We start from the raw sequence: 13,154 nt of genomic DNA on the forward strand, positions 1-13,154 counted from the left end.
AAAAAAAAGCACTGTGCCCATGTCGATTACCTTTTAACATTGTAACCGCAGGTAGCTACCAGCTGAGTAAGTGCTGTCAGAGTAGGATGTGTCTAGCTTGATAGTTAACTAAGCCTGAAGACATACTGAACTCTATATCTAGAATAAGGTTACTCGGGGGTAGGAAGCATAAAGGGGAACAATGGGGGTTTTATAGTGATTACCATGTATTCTTTAAATGTATTTATTAAAGTAAAAAAATAGAAGCCAATAATATAGCTGTTTGTGTAGCCCTGATAAGAAAAACCCTGTTTAAGTATAAATAAAGATGGCCTGAGCTATTCGGGGCCACTTGAGTGCAATCCACTTGGCGGTCAGAAGTTTTCCTTGTGCCGATGCCCCTTCCCTGAACCCGAGCTGAGGCTGGACTCCCGCATTGTGGCCTGGATTTCTAGTGGCAGTGTGACCTCTGATCCAGTAGGAAGTCTCTGTCCAAATTGGGGGTTGGCCTTCTGGCACCTAGCTTGGCCTTTGGTGCAGCAGGGCGTCTCTGCCCCAGTTGGGCAGTGGGATATGGTGATGAGGAGGGGAATGGGGATTGGGGGCACTGAGTGAGTGGAGGAAGTCCTCTGGTGGGCTGCCTATCTGTGATTCTGGTGGCTGATGGGTCTCTGGTCCATCAGGGAGTCTCTGCCCGACTTCACCTATCTGGTTTTTTGGCTTGCTTGGCCTGCACCAGTTCTTCTGACTGGTGTGGGTTGTGACTGAGCAGCTGAAGTCCCCAGGAATTGGGACCAGGGGCACAGCAGAGGGGGGGTCAATAAGGCAGGATGCAGGGGTGGGGACAGTGGAGTGGGTCTTTGGTAACCAAATCTAGGATCTAGGGAGTGGGGGAGTTCTGAGGGCACTAGAATTACAGGCTGTTGTGTGCTTCTTGGTGGGAGTGCTAGGAACCAAACATGGGTTCTCTGAAGCAAGTGCTGTTAACCTCTGAGGCAACTCTCCATACCCTTAATTTATTTTTAATTATGTGTATATGTGTAGTGAGACTTTTTTTGTTGGGACTGTTGGCTCCCCAATAATGACACGGAGATTATTAATTATGAAAATTTGGCCGATAGCTTAGGCTTGTTTCTAACTAGCTCTTACAACTTGAACTAACACATTTCTATTAATTCACTTTCTGCCTCATGGCTTTATTACCTCATCTCTGTACCGCCCACTCTGCTTCCTCCTCATCTGGCTGGCAACTCTGCCTTTCTCCTTCCCAGAGCTCTCTCTGTCCAGAAGTCCCTGCCATACCTTCTGCCTAGCTATTGGTTGATTAGCTTTATATTAAACCCATCACAGTGACATATCTTTACACAGTGTAACCAAATATTTCACAACATATGTGTGTGTGACTGTGTATAGAGGTCCATGCAGGGGAGTGCAGAGGCCAGAAGCTTCGGCTCCCCTGGAGCTGGAGTTAGAGGCAGTTGTGAACTTCCCCATGTGGGTGCTGGAAACTGAACTCAAGCCGCCTATGAGAGCAGTGTGTGTTCTCAATGGTTAAGCCATCTCTCCAGCTACAACAGTTATTTTTATCCACTGTTGAAGTATATCTGATAGTTAAGGTATTTTATGTCTACATTCATGAGAGATACTTGTCTGTCTGATGCTTTTGTCCAGATTTGATATTGGGTAATGCTGCTTTCATAAAATGTGCTAGAAAATATTCCCTCTATTTTTAGGGAATTAATCTTGACATTATTGATGCCTAGCATTAATCTTGGAAATTCTCGAGCATGTGGCTTTATTTTTTTTCTCTGTTCGTTTTTGTTTTTATCCTTCTGCTACTCCCGTCACATAAATGTTACTTTTTAGCTGAGCCAGTTTTGGATATTACATTCCATTGCTTTTCTCTTTTTGGCTTTACAAGTTTCTATTGATTTATTGAGCTTCAGAGCTTCTCTCTTCAACAATGTCCAATCTACTGATATTTGTGAACCTATCCTAGGAATTCTTTATTTTTATTACAGTGGTTCCCTTTAAACAGATTCATTTATTTTTATTTTGTCTTGCCTGCATGTATGTACACGCACCTTGTGCGTGCCTAGTGCCCACAGAGGTGAGAAGAGGGTGTCTGATCCCCTGCAACTGGAGTTATAGGCAGTTTTGAGTCACCACGTGGGTGCTGGGAACTGAACCCAGGTCCTGAGAGAGCAGTGAGTGTCCTTAGGTGCTGAGCCAACTCCAGGACCGGCAGTGTTTTTTTATGTCCAGGAAATCTTAATTCTTTCTTCCTTAAATTTTTGTGTCTTTCCTACTGTCTTCCTTACAGCCCTTGGCACAGTAACTGTGCTTATTTTAAGGTGCTGGTCTAGTAAGTCCAGTGTTGCTGCCGAATCTGAAACTCGTTCTGATGCTTTCTCTGTCTCTGGCTGGCTTTGCAGTGCGCGGTGACAATGTGTGAAGGGAGGAGAAGCTGTTGTCGAGACCGAGGAGTCCCTCTAACCTTAGCGATCCCGAGACTCTGGGCTGGGAGTTCCCAGGACCGTCTTCATTTTCCACCCCCCTTTGATGGGTCAGGTGGCTAGAAGGGTGGGGTTGAATATCTTACTCCCTCCAGTTGGTTTAGGCTCCCAGTAGTCTAGGCTCTAGTAAAGTAGTTTCTCTTGAGAGGAGGTTTCCGTAAGAAAAACAGCGCTCTGGCATTGTGTCACCTGGCGATACCTGAGATAAGCACCTTGTAAGGGGAAATACTGATTTGGGGTCATGGTTTCTGTCCGTGGTCACTTGGCCCTGTTCCTTTGGGGCCTGTGGCAAGGTAGTCATGGCTGCAAAGTGTGGTGGAGACAGCTGCTCACCTCCTGGAAGCCAGGAAGCCGAGAGGTAGGAGAGGAGCACACCCCAGGACGTCACTAGGACCTTCTAGTGGGCCCGGTGTGCGTGCATGGGCCCGGTGTGCGTGCATGGGCCCGGTGTGCGTGCATGGGCCCGGTGTGCGTGCGTGCGTGCTGTAAGGAGTGTGTGGGAGTCAGAAGACAGCTTCCAGGAGTGAGCTCCCTCCTTCCGCTGTGAGTTCTAGGGAATCGAACTCACGCACTTTTATCCATCAAATCATCTCGCAGCCACCCTGCCTCTTCTAGATCCTGCCCCTTCTCAGAAGCACTCAAGGCTGGGGACCAAGCCCTTAACATCGGGCCTTGGAGGAGCAACCAAGGTCGGATTATAGCAGTCATATTTCAAAGTGGCTGCTTCCCCTCCCCTTCCTCCTGGATGCAGAGGGGATGTTTGACTCTCAGTGGGAAACCCCGAAAGTAAAACACACAGCAATGCGGGTGGTCCCCGAGACTGGACCCCTTGGGACTTTTGACTCTCAGATGGTCCACAGGAGCCTCTAGCAACTCAGCGGCGACTGCTCTGGTGTTCCTTCCTCTGCCGGTTTCTCCGGAGGATTCTGCTGGTGGATTCTGCCGTGCTAGGCGGTCATTCTCTGTATCTATCTGCTTGTTTGGTGGCCTTACTTCTCTGCCAGATCTAAGAAGAGTTGTTGATTTGTATCTGCTCAAGTTTTCATTTATTGCTAGGACAAACGGACAGTCTCTAAGTTCTTTACATGTCAGATTGGAATCTCCAGTGTTTCATTTATTAAAAAAAAAAATGTATTACTTTAGGAATAGTATTGGTAATTCCAGCCTTAAGAGAGCAAGTCTCTCAAAACTATTTAAAAATACCAAGAGTAGGGTCAGAAGTGCAGATCCGTGGAACAACACTTGCCTACTCTGCATGAGGCCCTGGGGTCAGCCCCTGAAATACATAATAAAAACTACAATGTTGGGAGTTAGACTCAGGAAAGTTACATAATTTGATGTGATTGTGAGCAGAACACTGCTCTATAAAACTTTTATCATAGGTAGGCTTAGTGGTTCATAGCTATACTCCCAACATTTGGGAGGTGAAAGCAGGGGACTTGCCATGGGCTTTAGGCCAATGTATATAAAGTGATACCTTGTTTCAAAAAAAAATTTTTTAGCACATTAAATGATGTTTGCTGAATTGAATGTGTGGTGGTTGGAATAAGAAGTGTCCTCCATAGTCTTGACCTTTGAACTCTTAGTCCCAGGTTGATGGCTCAATTTGAGGAGATTCAGTGGACACGATCTTGCTGGAGGAAGGAAGTATATCAGTGGGGGCAGGCTTTGAGAATCAAAGTCTCTGTCCTGCTTCCACTCAGTGTCACCACCAGTTCACTCTCTGCCTCTTCTTGCAGTTCAAGATGTGAGCATCCGCTCCCTCATCCAGCCACTATGCCTGCTGCTCGGTGATGGACTCTAACTCCCTGGCACCCGAAGCCCAGATGAGCTCTTCCTTCATAAGTTGCCTTGGTCAGGATGTTTTACCACAGAAACAGCAAAGTAACTTGCTGTGGGATGCCTTTCTGTATGCTGTGAATGTGTGTTGCTTTGATTGGTTAATAAAGAAGCTGCTTTGGCCTATGGCAAGGCAGCTTAGAGGCAGGTGGGAAATCCAAGGAGAGAGACAGGAAGGAGAAAGACGGAGTCTAGGGAGACACCAGCCGCCACCAGGAGAAGCAAGATGTGAAAGTACTGGTAAGCCATGGCCATGTGGCAACTTGTAGATTAAAAGAAATGGGCTAAGTTGTAAGAGCTAGCCAGCAAGAAGCCTGAGCAATCAGGGCATACAGTTGTAAATAATATAAGCCTCTGTGTGTTTACTTGGGGCCAAGTGGCTGCTGGATGCAAGTGGGAGAGATTTGTCTCAACTGCAGGGCCGGGCAGGACCGGAGAAACATCCGACTACAGTAACTAATACAGAATGTAATAAATATTTGAAGTAAATATATAATTTATAAACTGTAGAAGTTTTCATTTCACTACTTATCCAGACATCTGCAACCCATCACTAGGCTTTGCAGATACATGCAATAATAAATTTCTTCATCTCTGATATTTTACCAAGGCTCATTTAGGAAAGCAGAGTGTTTGCATGGGTCCCTTCCCTTCTGAAATTCTCCGTTCCACCTTCCCATAAGCCTTGAAAGCTCTCCCCATGGCTCAGGTCCCTACAAGTGGTATTTGTGAATTTTGCATTGACTTAAGGGTGTCTGTGAACATGACCTAGAGAACAGTGTTTACTTTAAAATGGACTTTCACATGACATGCCTTGCCTGTTGCTTTCACTAGAATCTAAGTGGTGCAGTGTTTGCAGCATGGCAGTTCACCTTTGTTTTGCATCTATATAGCTGTCCAGACATGATATACCTTTTAACTACTCCCTCCAGTATGACTGGAAAAGTAAACTTTGCAGGGCAGTAGTAACACGACACTGTGGGATAGAGCTACATATTTTAATGACAGTTTGATGCATAAGACTGCGTCTGTGGAGCTCTGGGATTGTCATTTGCAAATAAAGAGATTTATAATGATGAAGAAAAATGGCCTCCGCCCTATGAAGGCTTTGAGTCACACTTTTGTTTCTATGAGTTTACTTGCTGGGTTTTGTTTCCAGTGGCTCAGTGCCTGCCATCTGGTCACCTTTAATGTTTAATATCTGTCTTTTTATTTTGGTTTACCAAAGCAGCCATATTAAGTCAAGTAGTAGAAATAGTATTTTCCCCTCCAGCTACTAGCTAACATCTAGGGTTTCTTGCCACAAGCTTAGTGATTTAGAAAATAACTAAGTTCCTTTGATGTGAAAACCTAAATTTATACCTGATTGTATTTCATGGGCTGCTAATGACTCTGTGTGGTTTTTAAAACTGCCCTAGATTGTAATAATTAATATTGTTAAAATGTTTATACTTCCCGAAGTGATCTAGATTCAATGCTATTCATATCAAAATCTGAGTGGGCTTTTTTACAGAAATTGAAAAATTTGTATGGTACCACATAAGAAGAGAGAGAGAGAGAGAGCTAGAAGCATCATACTTCCCAATTTTAGACTGAATTGCAAAGTTATAGTAATCAAAACAATATGTTACTGGTCTAAAAATAAATCTACAGACAAATGGACCAGAACAGAGAGATCAGAAATAAACCTATGTTTATATAATCAACTGCCTTTTAGCAAGGCACCAAGAATACACAATGGGGAGAGAAGAGCCTGTCAAGAGATGGCTAGGAAAGCCAAATGGCCACACACAAAAGAAAGAATGGTGGAGACAGGGTTTCTCTGTGTAGCCCTCACTGTCCTGGATCTTGCTCTGTACACCAGGGTGGACTCAAACTCAGAGATCCGACTGCCTCTGCCTCTGGAGTGCTGGTATTAAAGATGGACACCACAATCGCCTGGCTTGCACCCTTATCTTAACCAGATGGAAAATGAACTTGAAATGAATTAGACTTAAATGTAAAACCTGAGACAGTAAAACTTCAGAAAACCCTTGACATTGGTCTTAATAATGAGTTTTGGATACAGACAACAAATACAAAGAAATGGAAGAAATTTTATGTCAAAGTTGTATCTGATAAATGTTAGTGTTTTATTTTATTTTTCCTGTTGGTGCACATGCATGCAGGCAGGCAAAACACTCATGCACATAAAAAAAAAATATGAATCTTAAGAAAGAAAATAATTCTGAAAACTTCCCAGAATAAGACTAGCATCTTGCTTTTGGGGTGTCCCACGGCTAATTTAAAGGGACAGGGGGAGTTAGGAGGTCCTTATTGGGGCCTTTAAAAACTATAGGCAGACAGAGTTAATCCTATTGGAGTGTCCTAGAACATCAGATAGTGAGTAAAAGCAAAAGGAAGCCTGTTTATAATCACAATGTCAGGTCCCTTGCATCGTGTTGGGGTGGAGTGGTGGAGGGTCCCCACTGTTCTGCATTCAGCCAGTGATTATTGAGTCCTAATGTATTATATGTGGAAAGGCACCATGCATAGGTCCTAAGAGGCGACAAAAAAAAAAAAAAGGCAGAAAAATGAGTGGTATTTCCTAACTGAATAGGAAAATTAGATAGGCAAAGACATTCCTAGAGAAGCATATGTCTTGGTCACATTTCACCCAGCTTGTCAAATGAAATTCTCACTTAAGAAATCTTATAGCACAAAGATATACACTGTTGTACTGGGTAGAAAATATTGAAGGACACATTCCTTGGCTTTTCTCCTGGTTGGACTGGTTTAACTATAGTTGAAATGTTGGGAGCTATATTCAGCAAGAAAAATAGCAATTTGAGACATTTTCTAACTACCACGAGCTCTGGAGAAGCTGTGTTTAAGGGAGAAAACCCAAATTACCTTGGCTCTTAGGCATGACTATTAGGTCTGCCGTGATCAGTTTGCCCAGCATTTGACTCCCTGCCACAGCGTTTTGAGAAAGCCCGTCTCATGTTTTCCTAAACTTGATTTGCAGACATTCCGTTTCTGAGGAGGTCGGAAACTCTCATGTTGGGAAGCTGATTCCTTTGGGAAAGGAACATTCCTTCTACTTGCTCCCATGCTTTTAGGAATGAGTCATGTGGTGGCTTGAAAGAGGATGGCCTCCGTAGGCTCCTTTGTTTGAATGCTTGGTCCCCAGAGGTGGAAGTGTTTGGGAAGGATTAGGAGGTGTGGCCTTTTGTTAGGAGCTGTGTCACTGGGGATGGGATCTGAGGTTTGAAAAGACTCATGCCGTTCTTAGTATCTCTCAGCTGCTCCTGCTGCCGTGCCTTTGATCCATGGTCATGGATTCGAAGCTTCTGAAAATATAATCCCAATTAAACATTTTCTTTTTCAAGTTGTTTTGGTGTTTTATCACATGTAGAGTCTCAGAATTTGAATAAATGGTCTTTGTGGTTTAGCATATCTGGGATTGAATCACGGCTCAGCCATTCGCTGGTTCTAATTTGAGTCTCAATTTATAAGCATACAAATTAAAGAACATATTCAGCCCTAGCTTCGGTGTGAGAATTGTACGAGAGAAGACACATAAGCCCTTTTCACCATGCCTGACATTGAGAGACTTCCTGAACTTTCCACCAGGTGGAAACTGGAACTTTGTGCACTGCGCTTTCACTAGGTACAACATGCTGTCATGAAAAGAACCAAAGAAAACTTGGACCAAGCTGCTGCAACTCTTCGAGTCTATACCAAAATGTGTAAGGCAAGAGGCAAAGTCCGTGTCCTCGAATGACATTACAGTTACAACAGGTCATGTTTCACTTCCACCCTAATGTCCCAGTATTCCTCTATCAGAAATAGAACTATGGGTGTCCCCTGGAAAGTCCACTGAAACGGGGGTCCAAAGCTTATACATTGCTCTCCAATAAATGCTCTCTAAGAATGTGCCAAGTCCCTCTAACTTCGGTGATCAAGTATGACTATACGGAAAGTTGAGTTTGGGAGGAAATTGCTGTCCTCTGTCTGGACATTGTGCCAGAATCTTGTGTGGTCTTAAGCAGAGCATAGGACTTCACAGGCGCAGTAACTGAAAAGACACCTGGGAACCATGATTTGGGCAAAGTACCAACTACCAGCAGCTAATGTCCTTCTGCACACTTAAATATTGCTCAGAGGTAGAAAAGAAGACCAGAGAAAGTTGGGGCTGGAAGGGTGATGGCTCAGAGGTTAAGAGCACTGGCTCCTTCCAGAGGACCTGTATTCAGTTCTCAGCACCCATGGTGGCTCACAACCATCTGTAACTCCAGTTCCAGGGCATCTGATGCCCTCCTCCAACCTCCACAAGCAGCAGGAAAGCACATAGTACATAGATATACATGCAGACAAAACACCCATACATAATTTACATAAAATAATGTAAATTAAAATTTTTTGAAAGAAAAGAAAAGATCAGAGAAAATTATTCACTTCCACCTTCTAAATTCATTGGAATGCTTTTTAAAAAAATGGAGTCCCAGCCTGGTGTGGTGACACATGCTTTTAATCCTAGCACTTGGGAGGCAGAGGCAAGTGGATCTCTGTGAGTTCGAGGCCAGCCTGGTCTACAAAGTGAGTTCTAGGACATCCAGGGCTACACAGAGAAACCCTGTCTCAAAAAATCAAAAAAAAAAAAAAAAAGGAAAAAAACAAAACAAAACAAACAAACAAACAAACAAACCCAACAAACAAGCAAAAAAAAGTCTTAGCAAATGATTGCACTAAAGATAACTCCGAAGACTTGATGAATAAAGCTATGGGCCCTGGGTTTTTTTTGTTGTTGTTGTTTTTTGTTCTAGCTGAATATAAAGAGCTCCCTTCAGTGTTAACTAAGTATCCATGGGAAAACACATGACCTTTCCTGGCTTTGGTAGAGGACCTGCTGTGCTTCTGGCCACATCACCACACATTGCTAACAGCAGCCAGTGGAGCTGAATGCTGGCCAATCTTGCTATTGTTGGATGACATTTAGAACCCAACATTCCTTTTATGTTTACGCTTACATGTTATCTACAAAAATGTTACACATTTAATAATATAGTTGAGCAATGAAAACGCAGTTAGTTTTCTTACCCTGGTGAGAGAATCACTTCATTTCTAGGTGTGTCTCATTAACAGCGTGAACCGTGATCAGGCTCGCCTTCAACACAGTTACAAGGATGGATCTGTCTTGTGAAATTTCTAAGATTTCCTCTGGGATATTCTTCTTTAAGCAGCTGCCAACATATAGGCCTCATCAACATTGTTTGTGTAAGAGATAAGTCTCCAGAGCATAGTCTTGCAAGCGCAGACGAGACTGTGGGAGAGATGGCTAGGTTTGGCACAAAATGTTGCATTTCATAACAAGTTAAATCTCTACAATATATTAGAACCACACTACAAACACATCTGCAAATATTTCTACATTTCTTATCTAACAACTTGATAAGGAAGAGTTAAGCATAAACACACAACCACTGTGTTATGACTAAAGCCTCTTCTTGTGTTATAATAGTGTCATCAAAACACCCAAAACCAGTCTTGGGAGCCAAACAGCAAATAGCAAGAAAACTTCAGGCCCAACAAACATTTGACACCATTGTGAACTTCCACAGCTTATGATAATCAAGTAAACCATCTATAACATTATGGCTGTAACACTATGATAATGAAGAGTGAAAATATAATACCTATTATAAGAATAAAAAAGACTGAAGTTGATTGCTAGACAAAGAGACGAAGAATACTATAAAAAAAGGGAAAAGAAACAGATACCAAGTACATCACAGATAAAAAGCACTTGGAGACATATTTGACTATCTTTCTGCAAGCTTCCTATATCTTGCCACTCCTCCTCCCCTAAGACCAAAGTTCTGGAAATAGTTATTTTGATGATGATAATGAGCACTCATTGGGCATTTACCGTGAGCCAGGCATTTGTTGAATAGCTCCATCTTTCTGTTAGTTCTGACAATGGCTCTATAATCCTAGGAGATGGGCTTGAGTTTGTTTGTTTTATCGTGGGGGTTTGGTACAGGGACTCACCATGTGGTGGGAACTGGCCTGGAATTCACTACGTTACCTGGTCTCCAACCTGTGACCCCCTTGCGGTCGCCTCTTCAGCCTCTCAAGACCTGGGATTGCAGGAAAGCAACACCATACACTGCTCTGTCATTACTGTTTTAACTGATGGCTTCCAGAAACAGAGTATCTTGTCCAATTACACAGCTAATGAGTGGCAGATGCAGGGTAGCTTCCTGAGCACTACTGTCCACCAGTCACTTGTCTTGGTTCAAACACAGCCCTTCTACAGTCTGGGGTGTATCACAGGTGCTGGATCTGTGTAGTCAACCTGATACCCACTAGCCACATCAACTTAAAAAAAAAATCGGTTCCTCAGTCACACCAGGTTCATTTCAATCACTCCATCTTCCCCTTGTGGCTGCTGAACTAAGTCACACAGATTAAAAGTCATTTACATCACTATAGAAAGTTCTACTGTAAAGAACTGATTCTAGAGATCATGTCCTATCAATAACTTCCGGGTGCCATCAGAGCGCTTTAGGAGGTAAGAGGACCTATGACTGCGGAGTAGGACCACAGCTGCTGGTGGGCAGTGGGAGGCAGCAACAGTGACCCTCAGCAGGAGCATGAGGAAGGCTTGGTGGGCCCTGAACATCACTTCTTTCTCCTCTAGCCTCAGGCTGATAGCTGAGTCCCAGTCACTACTCTCTCAATATCGCACCATCCTGCCTTTTCTGATTTCTGGCCCTTCCAGAAACATTGTAGCTTTTCTTCCTGGTGAATCCTCTGTTTGAAATGCCTAGAGTATTTCTGACTAGATGACACAGTTAATTAGTAAACTATGGAAATGAAGAGTTCAGACTTGACAAGGTAAGGTATGGTATATCGTTAACTAACTAGAGTGACTGCCTAAATAATTAAAATATTTTGGGAAGGAAAGACATAATGCTTTTATTTGATAAACATTTATTATTTATAGAATTAAAAAGTGTTTATAGGTCTGAAGCTAGAGGTCTGCCCCCGAATTTTACTCTCATCATAAATTGTGATCTGTTGTATTATTACCTTTCTTGTTGATGACAAATACCTGACTAACTCACCTCAAGGGAAGAAGGCGTTCTTTGCCTCACAGTCTGAGGGTCAATCTCTGTGGAAATCAAAGACCTGAGCACAGAGCAGCTGGCCACACTGAGTCCACCGTGACGAAGCAGACAGTGATAAACACTGGTGCTCTGCTGCCTTTCTCCTTTGTATTCAGTCCAAGACCCTAGCCCAGGGAATAACATCACCTACGTTTATGCCAAGTCCTCCCACCCAAATTAGCCTAATCCAGAAACTCCCTCACAGATATGCTCTGGGGTTGGTGCAATGATACGGCGCCCAGGAGGTGCCAAGGTGCCCCCGTGGGTGAGGGAGACATGCCGTGCAGACTTGGCGGGCAGCATCGTGGCACGGTGAAAAGTCACTCATACCATGCAGACACAGCATCCATGTGGAGAGTTTATTATAATAGAGAGATAGAGAAAGAGAGAGGACGGGAAGGAAAGAGGGAGAGAGAGAAAGAGAGAAAGGGAGGGAAGAGGGAAAGCAGAGGTGTGCACACCTCATGGCGAGAAAGGGAGGAAGGGGGAGAGGAAGAAGAAGGGAGGGGTCTTTCCTTAAAGGAGGCTTTACGTCAGGATGCAGGGCGGGTCCCCAAGGGCAGGGCCAGAATGCCAACAGTTGGTCTCCTAGGTGATTTCAGATCAGCTTGGCAATAGTATTAGCCACCACGTCTCTTTACTTACAGTCAGATTTCTTGAAACTGTGCTAGGACTGCTAGCACAATTAACTGGGCTAGTTCCATGCTTAATCAGCTAATCTTAGCCCTGATCAAAACTGCCACTGAAGCAAACTCTTCTTAATGCATTCCAAGTTAGTACTGTTCACCCACAGTTGAAGGGGCTGAGGATACAGAGGCTGTGGGAGGAGCCGAGACTGTGATCATTCCTAGTGTTTACTTGAGAGCCTTTCCGCCAAAGGGGGATATTTGATCATTGACTTCCTACGTGTTCATACTCCTTCCATCCCCTGCTGAGCTGGAGAGGAAAAGAAAAGAGAGCAAGGAAGTCTTCCAGACGGAGAGAGAAGGGGTCTCAGCCAAGCGCCTCTCATGTGTTTATTAGGTAAGTAGATATCTGTATGTGGATACTCGCACCTGGACAGAGATGTCAGATTCCCATGGAGCTGGAGTCACCCGTGACGGGTGATCGTCAGCGCCTTATTGTGGATGCTGAGAACTGAATTTGGATTCTCTGTAACCACTGAACCATCCCTCCAGCCCCCTCAGTTAATACTTTCACCAATTTAAAAAAAAAAAAACATAGCTGATGAAAATATTTTTGAAAATCAAACTTGCTGAAAACTGTTACGGTGTGGATGTGAAGTAACTCACCCCCCAAAAAATAGTAACAAAAATAAAAGGTTCATATGCTAAAGGCTCAGTTCCCAGAGGGTGTACCTATGGAGAAATGATTGGATAACAAGGATGTTAAATTCACTGAGAGGTTCACAGCTAACTGTGAGAAGCAGACTGTTCATGTGACATCAAAAGGTGTACTTTTCCCCTGGCGTCCTCTCTCTGCTTCCCAAGTGACATTAGGTGAGCAGCAGCATTCCACCGCCATGGTGTCCTCCTGCCTCACCACGGGCACAGAACCATGACAGTGGAGCGAAACATCTGAAAGCGTTGGCCAGAGTAAATCTTCCCTCCTCCACGTTTTCAATCCCAGGTACTTCGTACAGGGATGGAAACTATCGCGTTGTATA

Source organism: Peromyscus eremicus, chromosome 20 (genome assembly GCF_949786415.1).
Source record: "Peromyscus eremicus chromosome 20, PerEre_H2_v1, whole genome shotgun sequence".
Taxonomy (NCBI): Eukaryota; Metazoa; Chordata; class Mammalia; order Rodentia; family Cricetidae; genus Peromyscus; species Peromyscus eremicus.